General features: G+C 33.6%; 1 protein-coding gene across 1 annotated transcript in view; it reads left to right on the top strand.

Moving 5' to 3' along the window:
- Positions 1–23,273, top strand: part of LOC126968395 (facilitated trehalose transporter Tret1-like) — a 112,865-nt gene that overhangs the window by 9,112 nt on the left and 80,480 nt on the right. The window lies entirely within an intron of this gene.

Here is a 23,273-nt window from a genome sequence, read left to right as displayed (position 1 = left end):
GCCACAAAACGTTACGGACAACTATATTAAAATCTGTTTAGCCCTTCTCTAGATTGGCGTGCACAAGCAAGCGTACCAAAATCAAAATAAATATATTTTTTGAGCCTCGGTAGCATAATTAATATTATGATATGTACACAGAAACTATAAGATATTAAATAGATATTTTATAGCAAAATAAATCGATAGGTGTATTAGACCATTTATACGTGTAGATCTACATCTGTGAAACGTCGCAAAAAATTGAGGTTGACAGTTAACCTCTATTTGGAGCAATGCATGCACACTAACACAAAGTGACATACAAATAGCGGGTGTAAGACGTAGCTTGTCACGCACACTGAACTAATAAACTTGGCCTGTTTTCATCGGTTGTCTAGCAGCAAGAGGCTCCATCTAAATGTATAAATTAACTAAGGTTTTTGTGTAGTTATATTTTTTTATTAATATCTGGGGCCCTATTAATTTGAGAGGCCCTGGGCTACACCCCAATAAGCTCTTATACTAATCCACTCCTGTAGATATCACCAATTCTTGCAAATAAACAATAATATATAACTGTTTATTGATATGAATTTGCATTGGCAAGAAATGCATGTTGGCATTGAGGTGATCTTGATAACAGCGGGCTAAGCACCTTGACAATCACATTCATTCAATCTATATATTATTACTAGCGGACCCGACAGACATTGTCCTGTATTCACGTCTTAAATTTGCCGTTAGGAGGAGTTCACGAACATACACACGGGCAGGAGAATTGTATATGGACTCACTCTCAAATTCACTGAAACACACAAAAATCGTCAAAATCAGTCAAGCCGTTTAGGAGGTAGTTCAATTGTGAATCTAAGCCATCCTCGAATCCACTTGAAGACATACAGAATATATCATTCAAATCGGTCCAGCCGTTTAGGAGGAGTTCACTGTCAACACAAGTACAGAAGAATTTTGTATTTAAAGATTATATATTAAATTCTCGTGTCACAATGTTAGATGCCATATTCTTCCGAAACGGCTTGATCAATTTGTATGAAATTTTATACGTATATTTGTTATGTCTATGAATAGATCGTAATCTATTTTAATACTTTATTGCAATTTTTTTGTTAATTTATATATTATGGTGATACAACGTTTACCGGGTCAGCTAGTTTTTATATCTTAATATATATAAACTAGCTGACCCGGCAAACGTTGTTTTGCCATATAAAGTATAATTCACGCGATAGTTTTATAAGTAATAAAATATTGACTATATTATAGCCTGTACATCATCTATTGTCAATAGTTTTTGCAGCGCACGCAAAAATAGGTTTTCGATTTTACACCTTGTGTTACAAAATAGCAATTTTATTACGGATCCCTAATTTAAAAAAAAAAACATAGCCTCGATAAATGGACTACCCAACACTGAAAGAATCATTCAAATCGGACCAGTAGTACCAGAGATTAGCGCGTTCAAACAAACAAACAAACAAACACTGCAGCTTTATAATATTAGTATAGATTACGTTACACGTTGTTTGTCCGCGATGGACTCCTAAACTAATGAACGGATTTTTATAGGGATTACTTCATGGAGTGCAGTTTAGTCCAACTTGAGAGATAGGATAGTTGTTATTTCGATTTGGGACCCATAATTATTTTTATTTCCAACATTTGTTTTGTATGGACATATATTCTATGAGAGAATTTAGTGACGCATGGTTTGACAGTTCTGCTGTGAAACAATTTCATTATAACAACAGGGAGCATACGTTATGAAAAAATTCTTGATGTTATGAAAAATTATTGACAAATTCATAAAAACAATGGTTTGTTTATTATTATGTAGAGAACAACGTCTGTAGAGTCAGCTAGTATAATATAAGTTGCCAGTTCTCACAGTGATGATATGTCGTCACTAGTTAAATCGAGAAAATATAATTAAGCATGTTTAAAAGATAAGTTTTTTAGTAGTGAAAGTTATAGGTAAGGCAAATTATCTTAAATCTGAAACTGCTGCTAAAATTCTCGCAAAATGCCTCTATTTATTTATGGTGTGTGTGGATTGAGGCATCTGCTGTACCCAATAAATCTTATTATTACATGTATTTGCATTTACTTTTTTTTACTTACTCGTGTAAGTCATTGACTATTTCAAGTTTGAGTATTTTTGTTACATCATTTTACATATCTATATTATTGTAGTTGAAATGATTTGTAAAACGATAAAGCTTTAAATGCTCATTTAAATCAACATTTATTATTTTCTTGACACTTCTTCTCATTTCAACCTTTACCCTTCTTCTCGTTAAAGCTCAACCTTTTCCGAAGTTGGGTTTTGTTCCTTGAATTCACAAATTATTAATAATATATGCTGTTGGTTCGAAGTTCGTTTGAGAAATTTAGAAGTCGAATTGAAATGTTAAAGGGCTTGTCCATCGGTGATTGTACGTTTTTGCTTCAGTGGGTGATCATCTAACATCAAAAGGCATCAAACAGATACCTCGATGTGTATCATAAATAGCCCAAATTTCTATTACCTACATCAATGAAATTGATAAAAACATGTTCTTGAATCTAAAACGATTTTTTTTTCACATAATTACTATGTCACATAACATTTACATTTATATTCTTTTTAAATCCAATGGTTATTCAAATAGGTGTAAAGTTAAACACTTCTGATACGTTAATGCATCTAATGGAGAAGTAATTACCACCGCTTTCGATTTTTCTGTTTGGATAATTAATATGGTAATTTTTTAAGTAATGGCGGAAGATTTGTAGCGTTGGAGAGCAAACGGGAATTAAGATTAACCAATTGTATGTAAGATACTAGCTGACCCAGCAAACGTTGTATTGCCGTTATTAAAATAGCGATACAAAAGTAACTGTTGATCGTAGATGGGTGAAAATTTAAAGTTGTATGTATTTTTTAATGCAGGCTCATAATCAAACAAATTAAAAAAAAAAGGTCAAAAAAATGAAAAATAAAAATTGTCGTTGACCACCCTTAACATTTGAGGGGATGAAAAATAGATGTTGTCCGATTCTCAGACCTACCCAATATGCACTCAAAATTTCATGAGAATCGTCAAGCCGTTTCGAAGGAGTTTAACTACAAACACCGCGACATCAGAATTTTATATATTACATATTATGTATTTATATGCAAATAAAAACCTTTTTATTGCAAAAAAATATAATTTAAATATTTTTTTATGAAAGAGAAGGACAAACCAGAGGAACCACAAGAGCTTTGTCTGTCCTTTAGGAAGGTTTACGTGGTTTTTTTAAAGATACCCAACTCGTATCGTCCCGGAAACACCACACAAGGAAGCTCATTCCACAGCTTTGTAGTACGTCGAAGAAAGTTCCTTAAAAACCGCGCTGTGTAGGAACGCTACTCATCTAGGTGGCGGATAATAGCCTTATTTGTGGCGTGTCGTCTGAAGTTGGAATTCAGCGGCAGGAATCAGGTGAACCGCCCTTCGGAACACTTCCCGTGCTAATTGCGGTAGAAGACACACAATGAAGCGACGTCTCTACGCAACGCCAAGTTATTTAGCCGACACAGAGCACTGTATCCCCGAAAATTTGAGCAGCTCTGTGTTGCAAGCAGTCAAATTTTGAGCTGATACTGGGAAGTGCCAGAAATCAACTAATTAATGTTTAAGCATGGATGTGTTTCGGTTTTGAAGGGTCTCGTAGTGAAATTTTTGACGTCAATGTGAACAGCGGAGTTGCGTTGAGTCTAAAGCGGTAATGCACTGTAATGGGCACTGAATATAACTTACCAACACATCGTACAAGGAAGGCCATTCCATAGATAAGTTGCAAATGGAAGAAAGTTCCTTGAAAATCGCACTGTATAGATACGCAAGACCCCCAAGTTTCTTCGAAGTCAATTTGGCTTTGCCTTGCCAATTGAAAGTGTGGTCGAAGAGCGGTGATACGATAAATGGAGTATTCTTAGTAGTAAACTCACAAACTCCTGAGGGTTAAATCAATTCAGATCAAAATCACTTTATTCATTCAGGTCAAGAAAATGATACTTATGAATCTCAAACTTTCCTTTCTTTTTACATTTACCGCCACTTCGGAAAAGATTGAATGAGAACAAGTGGCAATAAACTCGTTGCCACTCTTTTAAATCAACATTTACAGTTTCGTCATCGTTGTACAAATAATTTCAATTACAATATAATATATAAAGTGATGCAACAAAAAATACTCAATACACAATAATTTGTACAATGTTAATTGTAATCTTATTTCGCGTGTAATCTTTCTCATAAGAGGACTCGACAGGAGAAAAATTTTCTTTCGATGACGATGAGGAAGGACGAAGTCCCGATGGAGACTTGCACGGCCCGTGTATTCTGAGATCACGTGACGACCAATACACTTACCGGCTTTATTAATAAACATTATTATTTAATGATAGTAATTAAATTATGCATTAAACTTTTTATTTTTATATGAAAAAAAGGGACAAGACGAGCAGGACGTTCAGCTAATGGTAAATGATACGACCTAACCATTACAATGTAGTGCCGCTCAGGATTATTGAAAAACCCAAAAATTCTGAGCGGCTTGAGAGCGGAAGCTTGAGACATAAGATGTTAGGTCTCATTTGCCCAGTAATTTCACTAGCTACGGCACCCTCCTGACTGAAACACAGTAATGTTTACACATTGCTGCTTCACGGCAGAAATAGGCGCCGTTGTGGTACCCATAATCTAGCCGGCTTCCTGTGCAAAGGAGCCTCCCACTAGTAAACTATTTTGCATTTAATTAAATTATCCACGGGTCAATTGCATACTGTTTTGTTGGGCATAAATATATACTTATAAAAATAAGGGACTCGTTTGACTTGTCTGAGTAACGTTGACATGCATGAATGAAACAAAATATTTGATTCCACGTTAAACGCGGGGATGAAGGCAGTTGTTATCGAGCGCTCGAACTGAAAGGTTCTCTTGAAAATACAAGTGAGTGTATTAAAATAGATATTTGGCTACAAAATTTTAATGTTTATTTAAAGTAAAGATTGGTCTTGTAAATACGTGAAATAAATGTTATTGTTACTATGAGTATTATATTTCCATACAGTAACTTCTACACACGTGGTTACCTAATCCCATAAAAATGAGGTGACCATATAATAGAATTAAAAAATTTCCATCAGGGCTATTTAGTACGAAATACAAGCGAGTCTAGTCAACTCTAGCCGACTTTAATTGTTACTTATCCAAGCGTGACAGCTCACTTCTCTATATATATATATAATATATTCTCGCGCGGAACCCTAACATGTACAAAACATAACTGACATAACCTGTCATGTTAACTTGTTGTTAGACAATCGTAATTAATTAGCGGAATCTTAATTAAGATTTCTCACGAACTTTTACATTTCTACACGAAATATTGCCCAGACGCGCACATGTTGAATACAATAATTATTTAGATGTGTAATGGCTTAATTGGACCTAACATGAAATTATATACTTTATCTACTTTCATTCCATTCGGAAGAACTCCACTGCTGGACAAAAGCCTCCCCCAAAGATCGCCATGACGATCGTTCCTGCGCTGCCCTTATCCAAACCATTCCGGCGATCTTGACCTGATCGTTGGTCAATCTTGTGGGTCTCATCATCTACCAACACTACGTCTTCCGGTACGTTGTCGCCATTCGAGGACCTTATTGCCTAATGCCCCACCGGCCATCTGTCCGTTTCGTTATAACCACTGCCACTTCAACGATAAAAATACAACACATAAAACAAAACTGTGGAATGAGCTTCCTTGTGCCGTGTTTCCGTGATGAAAAAAGCACATACACCTTCCTTAAAGGCCGGCAACACTCCTGTGATTCCTCTGGTGTTGCAATACAATAATCTCTTAACACCAGGTGACCCGTACGCTCGTATATCCTCCTTTTCCATAAAAAAAAACGCTAGCGCTGCAAAAGAGTAAGGCGGGGTTATCAAAAAAATGTTTGACATTTATTGTTGTATCCTACCTACGTGAGTAAAGTGAATTTGATTTGATATGGATACAACGGCGGGCGCTAGCAAAGCCATATTTTTTCTAAAAATGTGTTTAAATTGTTGGTGGCTCAATAGAACTCTACCAGTAGGAGGCTCCTTTGCACAGGATGCCGGCTACATTATGGGTACCACAACGGCGCCTATTTCTGCCGTGAAGCAGTAATGTGTAAACATTACTGTGTTTCGGTCGCAAGGGCGCCGTAGCTAGTGAAATTACTGGGCAAACGAGACTCAACATCTTACGACTCCAGGTGACGAGCGTAATTGTAGTGCCGCTCAGAATTATTGGGTTTTTCAAGAATCCTGAGCGGCACTGCATTGTAATGGGCAAGGCGTCTCAATTACCATCGCCTGAACGTCCTGCTCGTCTCGTCCATTATCTATATATATATAAATGAATTGGTGTTCGTTAGTCTCGCTAAAACTCGAGAACGGCTGGACCGATTTGGCTAATTTTGGTCTTGAATTATTTGTGGAAGTCCAGTGCAGGTTTAAAAGGTGAATAAATAGGAAAATGCTGCTAAATCAAATAAAAACAACAAATTTGTTTTTCCTTTGATGTGTCCATACATAACTTCTATGAGATAATTTATTGACGCACAGTTTGACAGTTCTGCTGTGACACAATTTCATTGCGACAGCAGGGTGCATATTTTACGAAGTAATTTTTGATGTTATGATATATTATTGACAAATTAATATAAAAACATTATTTTATTTATTATATACAGAACAACGTCTGTCGGGTCAGCTAGTTTTAATATAAAAAAAAGGTTGAACCGTTGATTCTCATATCTGCGCCCCCGGTTCGAGTCTCGCCTGCCACAAACCAATGCGTTTCCTCCACACCATCAGGTGACCCTACAAATGCTTGTTTGTATACCTCTTCCATAAAAATAGTAAACTTTCAATTAGATATAAAGTACTATTTGAAAGTTTAAGTAAAGCTTTTCACACGTTTTCCGTCCGTTGTTACTCTAAGTGACAACACGATGTACTAACATAACAGTCACCATTGAATGTAAGATCTGTATATTAAAGCTATTAGAACGAAAAGTAGTGTAAAAAGTTTCTACTTGAAAGTTTCTCTAAGAAAATCAAATGTTTGATGATTCGAGATAAATAAATGAATCTGGTCTAAACAGCGATTAGTGTTGTCAATATATTTACTAGTCGGAGGCGCCTTTGCACAAGATGCCGGCTAGACTAGGCTAAACAAACAATATTGTGTGTAAACTATATTGTGTTTCGGTATGAAGGGCGAGTTTAGCTGAAGCTAGTGAAATTACTGGGCAAATGAGACTTAACATACATACATAAGTGTCTCAAGGTGACGAGCGCAATTGTAGTGCCGTTCAGTAGGTATTTTTGGGTTTTTGAAGAATCTGAGCGGCACTGCATTGTAATATGCACTTCGTATCTATTACCATCAGTTGAACGTTTTGCTCATCTCGTCCCTTATTGTCATAAAAAATATATTTACAATAACAAAAAATTATATATATAACCTTCTTAAGTTGACTTATAATTCAATACTACCCTCACTATGATAATATGGATAAAACAATATGTGGAGCAGCGCATAATATTGTGATTAGAATTATTTCATTTTCATGTCCATTTAGAAACCATAGTTTCAGGCAAGGCTCGGAGGGCGTAAGACTAAACCATCACCGTTTTAGTATAAAGAGTATTTTTTAGTTTATGTTCTACTTTTAACCAATTTATTACCAGAACGTGTGGCGTTGTACCACTGTGTATACAAATTGGTTAACTTTAAAAAAGCGCGTAGACCATCTTAATAGGCCGCTCCTGTGATTTCTCTGGGGTGCAGGAGACGTGACGTTTACACTCTTTTGATGTCCCCTTTCATAAAAAAAAATATTTAATGTTGCTTATTAGGTAAGTATCTGTCTGGTCGGTCACTCCCTCATGAATGAGGATCCTGCTGGTGATTGATACATCTTAGGCACCGATCCAGATGTTGAGGGTTGGTCATTTGATCGCTCCATCTGGTAGGGAACCGTCCGTGGACTCGTTTGCTTTCACTGTTCCCAACTACGATCAGCTTTTCAAGGCTCTGACCTCCCCTCCTCATTATGTGACCGAAATAGGTAAGAATTCTCTGTTGACAGATCATAGTAGAGAGGCGGGTTCGGACACAATACTGCGAAAGAATTCATTGGTACGCTATGCTGTCCAGGGTATCCTTAACATGCACCTCTAGCACCACATCGCAAATGCTTCTATCCTCTATTTAGGTATATAAGTATGTGCGTATAGAATTTCCAAAGAAATTCTATTCACTTATGCATCTAGTTCAGAAATTCCTAATTGAATCTGGTTCTATTGTAATTCTGTCGTATTGTGCCAATAGGTTGACATAAATTAGGAGAATGTACGATGACCTTACAGATAATCTCTCACGATGCAGACGAAATTCTTAGCCATTGTGAAACAGACTCCTTTCGACTGTAATCTATTGATTTTGTCACTACATTGCACTACTGTTTCCAACGCAATTTTACTGTATCGAAATTTTATCAAAAGGCGTATCTGGTAGAATAGTTTTTTGAAGTGATATAAAATTTAGTCTTAAAACAATGAACAGATTTAAATAACCTCAAACGTAATTACTTGATGATGCGTTGCTGAGAAACGAGTTGTGATAGACGATCAATGAATATACGCCCTTGGGTCCCAATTTTTTTTAATAGGTACGGGATATTTAAAATGTAAAATAAATATGATTTAAATGAATTTATTAAACTTATCAGCCCTTTCTCCATTCTCAGGGTTTCGTTCTCGAAGGTCAACCAGCGGGAACCGACGACTGAAGGATACTTAGTAATTCTTTTCTTTTTATGGAATAGGAGGACAAACGAGCGCACGGGACACCTGTTTTTAAGTGATCACCGCCGCCCACAATCTCTTGCAACACCAGAGGAATCACAGGAGCGTTGCCGGCCTTTATAATTCTAAGTACTTAATAATAATTAGTATCTTATAAGCCGCTTTAGACGGCTGAAGTTTTGACCAAGCGCGTATTATGCATTACTATTGTCGCTAAGACAACAAACTCAAATCAAAATGTCTTATTTAAAATTGAATGGCACGTAAATTAAAAAAGAAAAATTCTATTATAAAAGTATTTGTAAAAGAAGTTAAGTAATATAAACAATAACTAAACCTGCATGTGTCACGTTTCGCAAAACTTTTTTTCCTCAACACAGGTTTTATATATAAGATTAAGAAGTATCAAATATAGATAATCAATACATAAATTGCTACATTGACCTACAATAAAACCTCCTTTGTGTCACAACTATTTTCACAACAGCTAAAATATTCTAAATTTAAAAAAATGTATTTACAGCTGTTGTTTTATCATTGGGCTGCAAATACTTTTGTCACATGACAGCTAGAACTTAAATTTAAAAACATTCTTATTACCTTGTATTATAATATTACGAAGTGCAATTCTTTTCGCTGAATACGTGATATATGATTCGCTACGATATGATAACAGCTATTTTGTCTATTGCACAGTTTATTGAGAGTGGACAGGCGAGTGTGGGAATTATGTTACTGTTTTTTTTTAAACTAAAGTTTAAAATACTTTATTATGGACATTTGAATGTCCCACACCGTCTTGCATTTTGAAATGTACGCCTAATGTCCGCTTTCAGAATGCTTAAAAGCCAGATTTCATGTTTTCCATCCTGATTTTATTTTTTTTATTTGAATTTGCATTTCAATATTGTAGCCTTGATATACAAATCCTTATATTATGACCTACTTGGAGGTTTGTTACGAGGGTCGCGTTCATCTTTGCCTTTCTAGCCCCTTACTGAGCCTAATAGCCTCAGCAAGCAATATGGCGCTGTCAGTATGACGGGAGATCTCAATGTGAAACGTAATCACAAAAATGGGCAATAAATGGGTTATTGAATAAGTGATCATCAATACATCGGGTTTTAAAATGTCGAAAAATGTGTTAAAATTTGCTCGGATCGCCATTTAAGGATTGCGATTGCAGCCGCCCTCTACTTTTCACTAAATTATAACAAAAGAATGAGTTATCTTGTGGACTTAACAAAATCTATATTAAAATTTTTGTTGATTCTAGATTTACATACCCCATTCTTCTTTGTTTATTTTGTAAAGTGAACATAACTAATATAGTAAAAATAACACCATTTATTTTTGTAATATAAATTTTATAAATTAAACGTATATTATAGAAATCCGTCGTAAGTCATTAACTCAACGATAAGTCATTCACTATATGAGTAATATTTACTTTCATCGACACACACACACACACACACACACACATACACACTTTATCATATTTCATTAACTTCTCAAAGTATGATATTTTAAGACTAAGAGAGAGCGAAGCCTCCTGGCATAACATTATTTATTTGTTTAAAAGGAGGTTCTTGTCACTGTATGTTAAGGAGAATGTATAAAAACAATTAAGAGTTCTTATTTTATATTATTATTATTCCATCTCTTTATGACCAAACAAGTTTTCCTTATCAATAAGCGATACGGATAACTACACCTTCTATATAAGTTATAGTCAGTCTCTCAAAGAAAAATTTACAGAAAGAAATATTATGACTGTTCATTCTCAGTACATTTATGAAAATCGTCACCTTTTTGCTTTTAATAGTGATTTTCATTATTATAACACTATAAATAAGGGATTGCTTGTAACTAATTCTAGTAGGCTTCATAAGATACATAATAGATTTAAGGGTAAATGTATACACTTCTATAATAAAGCCCCAGCCACTGTTCAGGCCTTATCTATAAATAAATTTAATGTTTTATAAAAAAATGGCTCTGTCGTAAATCCTATTACTCCACTGTTAAATATCTAAATGATCCGACAGCCTGGGGCTAGGTTGTGATTATTTTATAGCGATAGAAATGACTGTACAATATTGTATAATATTTTGCGTCGCTTCTTCTCTCTCAGAGCGCCATTTGTTTCCGAAGCGGTAGTAGTATCTAGTAGTTATTAGAAATGACATCAAAAATAATTCTAAAGGAATCAATTTTGAGAAAATAAATGCCTTTTATGCCATTTATACGTCTAGATAGTGTATGACAGCTGCGAAAACGTCGAAAAAAATATTTTCCTCTATTTTGAGCAATTCACGCACACTAACACAAAGTGTCATACAAATTGCGAATGTAAGACGTAGCTTGTCACGCACACTAAACTAATATTCCTGGTCTGTTTCTATCGGTTATCTAACAACAAGAGACTCTATCTAGAAGTATTAAAATTATCAAGTAGTAAGTATTGCATATGTAGATGAACATTGTTTTGTTATTCGGTAGATTTCTCGTGACAGGCATCATCATGCTCGCTTAAATGCCTCTGCTTGTGGCGGCGACGTGGGGCGGGTCGTTCCCTTCCCTAAAATATGGTCGATGCGTCATGTTCGTGAACGGGTGCTACTCGTGGTGGCTGGATGATCTTGTTACCGGGAGGTCTGCTTGATGTGTTTTTTATTATTATTATTTCCTTTAAAGTTAAAATTATTATATATTTTATTTTATGATATGCTCACATAATGCCTCTATTTTTTACGGTATGTGTGGATTGATGCATCTACTATACTCAATAACTCTTGTGTATATAAGTATTAATTTACTTTTTTTTCTTTTTTTGACTTACTCCTGTAAGCCTTTCAGTTTTTGACATTTGAGTATTTTTGTTACGTCACTTTGCATATATTGTTATTGAAATGATTTGTAAAACAATTAAAATTTACATCTTGACATAAAAGAGTGGCAATGAGTTTCTTGCTACTTCTTCTCATTAGCTCAACCCTTTACGAAGTAGCAGTAAATTCAATAAGAAACAATATTTTTATATTTTTTTTTCACATTCATAAGTGTCATTTCCGTGATCTAGGTAGCATGAATAAAGTGTTTTTGAATTAGAATTTGAATATCTAAGCTATATAATATATAACGATACATCGCTTTTTAAACAAACTCCTAGCCCTGTTTTAATAACAGAAATGTCGGTGTGTTTTCCCATTCCAATATAACATTATAATTGTGTTCAGTAAATCTATCCATCTGGTTCAAGTTACCTTGTACAACTTCGATAGCCGTTACTTTAACAACATTAAGAAATAGATTAACTTGTAACGTGCACCATGAAAGTATAGACAGAGCATTGATATATATCCACGTGACGTCACTAATAAAAAAAACATTATTTTTTCAATATTGAAAGTGATATGGATTTATTGAATTTAATGTACCTTTTAACCCTATCATTGTTCCATACGCAAAAGGTAAACCAATGGGATATTACTAAGTTCTTCGTCTGTCCATCCAACTATCAGCAGTATAGAGCCAAACAGACCAAGCACATTGGCTGTTCCATTTCCAATATGACGGGCGCATTTCATTGGAATTGGAGTCATCTCGTGGTATACTACGCCATACATGATCATATTGCTATTATTATTTATAAGTCATAATTGAATTTTTATATAAATGTGTCAAGGCCCAAGGGCCATATATTTGTCAACGCTAAGTAATTCATTTTGTAGGACTTAATCTACTAAATTCTTGAAAACTGTATTATTAGATGGAAATAATATAGTTTCTTGCTACTTCTTCTAATTAAAGCTCATCTTTTTCCGAACTGCTGGTAAATATATAAAAAAAAACTTTAGACATTCATAAGTGTAATTTCCCGAACCTGCATTAATAAAGTGATTTTGATTTGATTTATATACTTATAACATTACCCCGTAGCAAGTGCCATAGTGGCTACATTGCGTCCGTCTATCGATTTAATAGGTTCAAAAGTACCATAACTTTAGTATTGGTACCTCGTATCTTAATACGGGACATGTTCGAGAGTAATGGACCCTCCATCGATCATTCCTGACGTAATGAAGATGTCATTATTACACTGTGTCTCAACGAGTTATTAGCCGGTGTACTTTTGATGAAATTAACTAATGATTTTCGTGGTGCATAGGTATACGAAGATTTAGATGGAGTTATCATTTAATTTACTCCAATTGCCTGAAATTACTTATTACCAATCGATTCAAAAACAAAATAATTACGTATAAATATAACGGCAACGCGCATATATATTTAGTTTTAAAAATATTTACAATTAATTTAATTATGTATATTTTATTGAATTAACATTTACTTAATATGCAATAATAACATTAATTATTTTGTAAAATTAAAACCAACAATTGTATAAGATCAACTTTAATTATTTTGGAAAATAAAATTGAGTTTATTTTTGTTAGATTAACATTATTTTATTTCACCGGCATCGACTTCAAAGCTATCAATATGTAGCACATACAAATAATAGTATTGAGAACCTCCTCGTTTTTGGAGTCAGTTAAAAAGAAAAAGGCTTGAAAAACTTGAAACTTAAATGTAAAAAGAAAGAAAACAAAACAAAAGTATAAGCATTTAGGAGCTAATACATATGAACAACATTACATACTAAATAATTTACGAATACCCTCACTATTAACACTAAAAGTATTGTTGCTTTCTATACAGAGTGAATATTTTATTAACTATCAATTGCATATGTTAAATATATTTTTTATACCAGCATTTCAAAATGTCCTAACAACAAGAAAAAGGCTTTGCTTAAGTTTAGTAGATCTATAGTGAACTATCGGGAATCCTCCCAAATATGAAGTTTAATTTACCGCTAACCGGTTTAATTAAACCGTTTGAGTCGCGTTAATCGCCGTCTTGGTGATTTAACTTAATTAGGTTTAAAATTAAGTTTCATTCAACTCTATGTGATGCAACACAAAACTCAAATATTGTTTATTCATGTCTTTCACAACATTTGGAAATTACTTTTAGTAATAACAAAGAGAATAGATTCAAACGGTCAGTGATAGGTTTTTATTTATGAGAGAAAGTGACAGGACGTTCTAGACCTGATGGTAATTAGTTATACTATCTGTACATATCAATGACGTACAACTCAGGATTTTTATTTGAAATGAAAGTTCTGAGCGGCATTCGCAGTTGCACTCGTCAAACGTCATTATTGTTTGATAAATTATTCTTAACTACGAAAGCCAAATGAATACAGAGTAAGGCGAAAACAGAGAAACAATCTTCAATAAAATAAAGTTGTGGAATGTATAGGGGCTCCGGTATCCGCAATCAAACAACTTCATCAACATCATCATCACCATCAGTCTCTGCTGCTGGGCAAGGCCTCCCCCAATGATCTCCACGATTTTCGGTCCTCGCTGCCTTCATCCAATGTATTCCGGTGATCCTGACCAGATCATCGGTCCATCTTGTGCCATCCTACCAACACAACGTCTTCCGGTACGTGGTCGCCATTCTAGGACTATACTGCCCCACCAGCCATCTGTTTGTCGAACTATGTGCTCACAAAAATTTAATGATAATTAACCATTTAAATGGCCGGTAACGCTCCTCTGCGGTGTGTGCGAATTGGTGCATCTACTGAAGTGATAACTTCTTATAGTTCGGTAGACAGGCTCCTCCTTTCTCAATCTAATCAATTGTCACTTTAAAAAGCTTAAATAATTATATCAATAATGTACATACACAATATTCTAATGTAAATAGTAGTAAATATTCAAGAATTGTAACTAATAATAAAATATATTTTTCACTTCTCATGCTCTGAAATTGCTTATTTCTGCACGATATAGGCACTTTGTGCACAAGTGCATTAACGTATCTACTCATAAATGTATCTATATTAAGGCAAAGAAAATTAACGATACAGCCAAACACGATAAAAAGGTCCGAGGTAGAATTTGTTTTTTTATAATATTTACTTTAATTTATTTGCCTCATGTGTTTTTAAGACATAAAAGATATTAAAATTTAAATTAAAATACGGTACGTTATTTAATTAATTAATATATATATATATTAAAAAATTAATTAAATAGTAGGCTGTAAAGGTCTGGAGCCCAAGCCAATATCAATGTTGTAAGATTTAAGAAAGCGACGGGAAACAGGTCTTGTTTTTTCGTGCGTTTATTTATGTCTTCAAATTTGCTAAAATTGTTAACAATGTCCATGTTATACTACTGTTTTATTTCCTCGCATTCGAAATGAAAAGCAGAGTTTATAACTCGTACACAAAACCATTTTATCCTCGACATTACTATCGGCTGCTAAAAGTCTCGGATAAAAATGGTTTGTTTTGTGCACTCGTTGTAAAATCTACTATTATTATCATATTAATATACATAACAATTAAGTAATAACCTAAGCTTTTTTCAAGTTAAATTATTTCAATATTAATTTTAAGTTATTACTTCTTTCGGGCGTCCCGAGACTCACACGTTTTTTAATGGTTAATCACTTCTGTTTCTAAAACTATCACATATTTTTTTAACACACACTCGTAAGTTAAAACCTTTAAGGAATTCTGGTGCATTACTTTACATTCATCAAATAAAATATATTATAAAATAATGTAAAATGCTGAAGCTGTAATTTATACATTATATTAGATTAAAAAAAGTGGCAATGAGTCTCTTGCCACTTCTTCTCAAGCTCGGCTTTTTCGACGCGATGGTCTTTGACATAATTTAGTATCGTTGTGGCCTACTTGAATAATGACTTTTCTTTCTTTTTTGATTTTTCTTATTTTGCTAGAGAATTTGTTAGTTGTCATCATTTGACCGGTGCGTTTTTGACAAACTCCTATTCCAAAAAAGGAATGCTTTATGTAAAAAAAAAAAACATTATGATATTAGATATTATTAATAAGGTACTTTAATATCAGGTGGGTTATTATCTTCGTATTCTTTTAAAAACGTGTTGAATTAACAGACATGATAATAAACAGGCCTATTTATTTAACTATTATAAATGATGCAAAATATTTTAATGAGACCCACTTTTTAATTATACGCTTTCACAGTTTCAAATAATTTAAATTTACATTTAAATGTATAAAATGTAAGTCACTATTTCTAAGTATAGATAAGCGAAAAGCAAACATTAGGTAGTTGTGACCCTTGGTTTTGTCCTAGGTAAATTATACATATATACATCATATATATACATAACAGATTATCCAGATTTGCTTATACATGGGGAACACCAAAAGATTTGCACTTCTAGGTAATCGGAACTATTTGAATTTCGAATGTTATATTTTTTGAAACATTCTTTGTAATAAAAAAAATTATTGGCAGGAAATCATTTGCCAATTGTTTTCTATCACACAATTTTCTACGTACGCAACGAAAATGGAATTAAGTCGAAATGATTTTAGAGCGATGATTTTTTATGATCTCAAAAGTTCTCTCTCTCTCTGCAAGACTGTGCCGCTCGTCTTCAAAATGCTTTTTGGTTATAACATGTTGTTTTTTACATTTTAAGTTACGCAAAACTTTTGGTTTGACCTACGTATTTACAGAATTCTGACGATGATGTTTCTGATTTCTGACCTTACTAATGTTTTTTTATATGTGTGTATGGCTTGGCATCCAATTATATGTAATATCATTAAATGAAAAAAAACATAAGTTTGTAGGTACCTCTTTCAATTAAACTCTTCAAAATATTAATATTTATGGCTATAGAATTCTTTTAAAGTATAAAAGCGTTTATAATAATATGAAGGCCATAATATGAAAGCGGAAAGATTTATACCATGTCACATTATAAGAAAACTCAGTGCGATATAAGAGTCCGAAGAACGGTAGAGTTTATTTGAAAAGTTTTGATCCTATAGGATTCTTCTAATAGGAAGAAATTACGCGATTTTACCAGGATTGTCGCAAATGCGCATTTTTCTGTACAAACGTTTCCGACTATTTTCGCCTTGGTTTTTAAAACTAGATAAAAATGATTTTCAAATAAGACCAATATCGAAATTATCTGTGATTCTCTGTTACATTTTTTTTCGATATTTTCATGTTTGTTGTGTTTGAGTATTTTTGTTGCATCACTTTAGATATTATATTATAATAAATTGAAATGATTTGTAAAACAATGAAGGTGTAAATGTTGATTTAAAAGAGTGCCAATGAGGTTCTTGCCACTTCTTCTCATTAAAGCTCAACCTTTAAGAAGTGGCAGTAAATGTAAAGAGAAAAGTAAACTTTTGACGTTAATACGAAAATATTAAAAAGTTATTTTAATTTTTGATTTTGTTTTGAAGTGAAAACTTCTTTGCCATCGTTGTGTTTGAAAGTCGATGAAATGAAAAACCGACATTAAAAAGAAACAGATACATAAATTCATACGATAACGTGGGAGAAAATGAGATAGGAAGCATTATACTGTGTTTTGGTAACAGGCGATCATAGTCGTAGAAGAGATTGTCTTATGTATGACGCGAGTATACCTTAATATATTCTGACGTCACGCACACGACAAATTAATTACTACATAGACACCAAGAGAACATATATATGGTAGCGGTGATAGTAATGTCTTTCATAGCGGTTGAAATCATGTGTTATCCTAGCAATATGTACCAGGACTTCATATGCAGTTTAGAATTTAATGCGCAATGCAGGTTTCACTTCTGACATGTGTACTGCATTTTTTTTGTTAATGGTAGAGTAGGTATCTCAGTGTTACCAGCTTTATCAAAGGTAAACAGCATCATAGGATACAAATCCGATGTTTGGTTAATTTTTGAAAGAGGAAATTGCCGTGAGTTACTGAATTTTGAATTATTAACTCACGATTTTTTGTCCTTACGCACTTATGAATGTCGCGACCGCGTTAGCGCGACGGTATGTTGTTTTAGAATTCTTCAACCTGAAAAAGGCCACAGCTAATGTCTTTTAATCTCTCCCTAACCATCTGTATGACACATGTGTTAATAAAAACCTCAACAAATATACCTACTCTATTCTATTTCCATTTAATAACAACATTAAAATTACTTTCATGCCAGAAGTTGCGTATTAAACTTCAATAATTAATTTCACTTTTGATGTTTCGCTGGGGTGCCGCAATGCTGCGGTCTGTCTGAAGAACCTTTATAGATTACGAAATATTATGTATTCAAATATAATTATTTAGGCGTTAAATTCATAGACGGAGCAAACTCAAATTAAGCATAAATGATCGCTTATGCGTGCAAAAATAACTTACTAATAAGTATTAATTAACTATACATTATTTTCAAGTTTGTTAGTCAAATGTCAATTTAATTTAAATCTCATTGCTTGTCGATGTGTATATTAAGTTTCATTGTAGGTTAGTGACTTCTTAATAAAAAGGAATTTAAAAGTTACAGATTTACGTGTATCTTAAGCTGCGACCACAGAAGAATCGATTGACGATTAGTGCTTACATGTGTTTTCGATATACGACACTTAATCTGCGTAATTAAAGCTAGTAAGGAAGATGTTCTACTTACTCAGGGGCATGCTCTCCAATTACTTTCCCTTTAAAGGATTGACAGCGGAGCCATAGTAATAGGGTGCCCATTACGTAACCCTAAAGCAGAGTATTGACAGGTGGATAATCAAACCAATAAGTTGTAAACCATATAACGGTTCCTATTTTTCAAAGATACAAAACTCTTAACATAAATCGATTCAAAGGTCTATGCTTGCTCCGTCTATTTTGTTAATAAGTCGAATTCTGGATAAACATTTTGGTTGTAATTGCATTTTAACTGCACTAAATTGTTTTTAAACGGCCAAAGATATTGTGTAACCTATACTGCATAATGTTGATGAACTTCCTGTCTGGGAATTCATTTTATCTGTGTGTTTAATATAATTTATTTATTTCCATTTATTTAAGCAATAAAACATATTAATTATAATGAAAAATGGCATTATCAAGCAAAATATATTACAAATAACAAAACACTTCTTTCACTTTACGCGACAACAAAAAAAAGTCTAATGGTTTTTGAAAAATAAAGTCGTACTTCGTCAGATTATACACATTTGGAATTACAATATAATTTTCTGTGAGTATTGAAAGCTTGAAATTTAAGTATAAAATTTTATATTTCTAAGTTTCAAATGATTCTATATATTCATCTAACCCTTCCATATTGGTACAAAGGAGGTTAGCAAAATTTTATTGAACTACATTTTATGTTAATCTTAGAGAATTGCATTTTTAGCCTAAAAGATAACTTACTATAATCTATACAAATAAATTTAATTGGAGTGTCTGTTTGTAATATTAAAATAACCGTTTTTTACTACATGTATATGAATACACCAAAATAACATTTTTACAATTTTTGTCTGTCTGTCTGTTTATTCCGGCTAACCTCTGAAATGACGGGACTTTTATTGGCATAACTATTATTAATGTTAAATGACTCAGCTATGAAGATAGGTGGAAACAATCGATCTTATTCGGTTCACTTGGCAAAAAATTAAAATGAAATTAATAACCAAAAACCGTAATATAGTTAACAGTAGAATAAAATCGTATATAAAGTTCTCGGTGTAAATTAAACCTTAACCGGTAATATTTTTTTTCGGTTTCCAAGTCATGGCTTAAAGAATTCTCTTCGTTGCCAATCTTTCTATATCTGAAGCACAGACATAAAAAAAGATAATCAACATGTTTCGAAATTTCACGCATCGCATCCACAGATATAAAAATAGAACTGTCAAAAGGAATGAGACTACATGTCAGCTGTCACCAGGAAAAAGACAGGCCGTCTACCGCTTGCTCACTCGAATGAATTTGCAACTGACGCTGAATAAATCCTCGCAAGTGAGATGTTTATTTGCTAATCTATGTAATGTCACAGTTGCGAGATACGGTAAATTATTGCCGATCTAATCTAATTCCAGGGCTGTCGCGAGTATTTTGAATACAAACTTATTCTGTTGATATTATAATGTCTTAGGGCCGATTTTTCAATCCTCAGTTAAACAACTAGATAAGAGAAATTCGACGGATAGCGCAATTTCGAATTTTTCAACAGGCAGATAGAAGTTATCGAACGAATTAATACTATATCGGGTGATTATATTTATCGGCCCCTTTGGGAGCCGTTTTTAAGTTTCTTAGGCTATATTTGTAGATAAGTCATTCTCTAGTTATAAGTGTATTATCTATGCTCATGTCAAAAGATCTAATAACTATCATATTTTGACGACTACACACGTAATTTATGTTATAACTATCTAATATAGTAGAAGTTATAATATAATGGATATTTTTGAGACAATTGACGACTTCGCGAATGAAGAAGAAATCCATTTCCTCAACAACAACGAAAACAATTTTAAATTGAAATAAACTGAACAAATAAACGAGTGAATTAGAGGTTTGTTATTATTCATTGTTGTGATAAATGTCTAATGTCAAACAAGCATCTTTTGACCTTTCTCTGTCTTATGCGTTAAATAATATATATGTCCATCTCGCTTGCACGTATGAAGTGTAAAGTTGCTTCGACAATACCACAGACAACTATTCTTTGGATAATTAGCGATTGAAAAATTCAAAACTTTTAATCGTTACATAAACAGTAAGTTAATTTTATTCATTCGATACTAGTGATTTATCTGAGGATTGAAAAATCGGCCCCTATAGGAGTGACATTTTTACGTACGTAACTCAGACGCCAGGGTATTTGTTTAATACAGTAACAGTCTCTTATTCCAAATAGTTTTAACTCAAATTCCTGCATTAAGCCATGAATTTGGGTTGTCGCGTGACGTCCGGACAGACAATTCATCATATCTAAATCTTAGCTTTATAGCGTATTTTGTTCTGCATTGCCAGAGTAGTGTAACTTACATACCGCGTACTCGCGTACTTTTCCAGCAGACGAATGTGTGACACATTGATACCTCTCTAGCACCAATGATACGCCCCGGGTTGATTTAATTTTGAAGATTCCATTCGAAGTTTTCCTTGTCAGTATGATATGGTATCTTTAAGAGGTCGAAAGCGCTGATGTTACTAAAGATCACGCGGCGCTAACTTTTTTATTATTATTAAAATAAGGGACGAGACGAGTAGGACATTCAGCTGATGGTACCTGATACGTGCCGCTGCAGTGCCGCTCAGAATTCTTGAACCTGAAAACCCCAAAAATTCTGAGCGGAACTACAAGTGCGCTCGTCAACTTGGGACATATTCAAATTCAAATTCAAAAACACTTTATTCATGTAGGTCACGGAAATGACATTTATGAATGTCAAAAAAAATATATTGTTTCTTATTGAATTTACCGCTACTTCGTTGGGTTGAGCTAATGAGAAGAAATAGCAAGAAACTCATTGCCACTCTTTTAAGTCAAGATTTACATTTTAATTGTTTTACAAATCATTTCAATTACAAATAAGATGTTAAGTATCATTTGCCCAATAATTTCACTAGCTACGGCGTCCTTCAGACCAAAACACAATAATGTTTACACATTAGTTGTGGTACCCATAATCTAGCCGACGTGGAAAGGAGCCTCCCACTGTTAAACTTATTATCAAGGGACTCGTAAGCTTATCGTACTCCTATTACATAAGAAAGTGAGATTCATATGTGTTAAGAGATGTCTTCTCTAAATATTTTTAAAGGTTGGTTGACGTAACTGATGATCATTTAATATATGAAATATCAACAAAGCTTTCATGCATGACAGATTTGTTACTACGATGACTTGCATATTATTTCACATTTGCTCTTTCGAACTGTATTTTTCTAAACTGTGGCGTCAGTTCGTTAATCTAACTGATTCGGTGAAGGGTAGGCGCGTGGTTATAATTGACAGCATAATTTAGTTATCAGCAAAAGGAAAGTTATTTATATAGGAGAGATAGTGCCAGTTAATGGCGATATAAGTGCAAACAAACATTCACTTTTTAATGGTTTACCATTAAATTTGTTCGGTAATCGTTAGGTATATTCGTAATTAGAGAGGAAATTGATGCATCTAATATACTGTTAATATACATACTACATGATAACTCTTCTGGTTTTTGAATTGAAAACATCTTTAGCGGCGTTGATCACTTTTCTTGGGATGGGTATAAAATGTTAATATCGCGTCAGGTCACGTGGCCTGATCGATAATTCGTAAGACAGTCGTTGATATTATTGATGAAAGATTTATACTTGTAACTATATATCTTTCATCCATAATATCAATCTGTATTTTTTTTTAATTATTTTTTTTTATCGACTGAATCGTGTAAGTCATGGTGTTTGAGTAGTGCATGGCTTCAACTAGAATGAAATTGAAATAATTAGTAAAAGATTGAAGTAGTAAATATAGATTTAAAAGAATGGCACTGAGTTCCTTACCACTTCTTCTCATTAAAGCTCAACCACGTTATAGTTTACTTACAGTTGGTTCCGAAATGTTTTTTTAAATCAACATTTACAGCTTCATCGTTATTCAAATCACATCAATTACAACAATATGTGCAAAGTGATTTAACAAAAATACTCAAACGTCAAATACTAAATGCTTAACATGAGTAAGTAAAAAAGAGTAAATTCAAATTAACTAAGTAAAAACACAAGAGTTATTGAGTATATAAGATACATAATAGCTTTAAGGGTAAATGTAATTTTTTGAATCGAGTTCCAGCCACTGTTCCGGCGTTATCTATATATAAATTTAAATGTTTCACTAAAAACTGTCGTAACAGGCTCCACAGCTGAATATCTAAGTGATCGGACAGCCTGCGACTAGGTTATGATTATTTTATAGCATTAACAATGACAGTTCAATATTGTATATTTTCTTGCGCCGCTTCTTCTCTCTCAGAGCGCCATTTGTTTCCGAATCGGTGGTAGAATTAGAAATGACATGAAAAGAATTCTAAACTAAAAATCAATTTGGAGAAATTGATTTTTTAACCATTATCAATCCACACATACCTTAAATAAATATTTTTTATGAGAGCATTATATTAGCGATTATAAAAAGACAATACCATTAATAACAGTACCACCTTCTTCCATTTGACCGCATACAACGACGAGCGGCTCGAATCATCGACGATCAAGCCATCTCCGATCGGCTTGATTCTTTGTGCATTGCGTTAAGATGTGGGTTCTCTCTGCATCTTCTACCGCATTTATCACGGGGAGTGCTCAGAGGAGCTGTTCAGGTTGATTCCAGCGGCCGAATTCCACCACCGGACATTACGTGCAAAGTACCACCCGCATCACGTAGACGTCTGGCATTCCACAACCACGCGTTTTGCAAGAAATTTCTTGCCTCGC

Source organism: Leptidea sinapis, chromosome 15 (assembly GCF_905404315.1).
Source record: "Leptidea sinapis chromosome 15, ilLepSina1.1, whole genome shotgun sequence".
Lineage (NCBI taxonomy): Eukaryota > Metazoa > Arthropoda > Insecta > Lepidoptera > Pieridae > Leptidea > Leptidea sinapis.
This window is presented reverse-complemented; position numbering and strand designations above follow the sequence as displayed.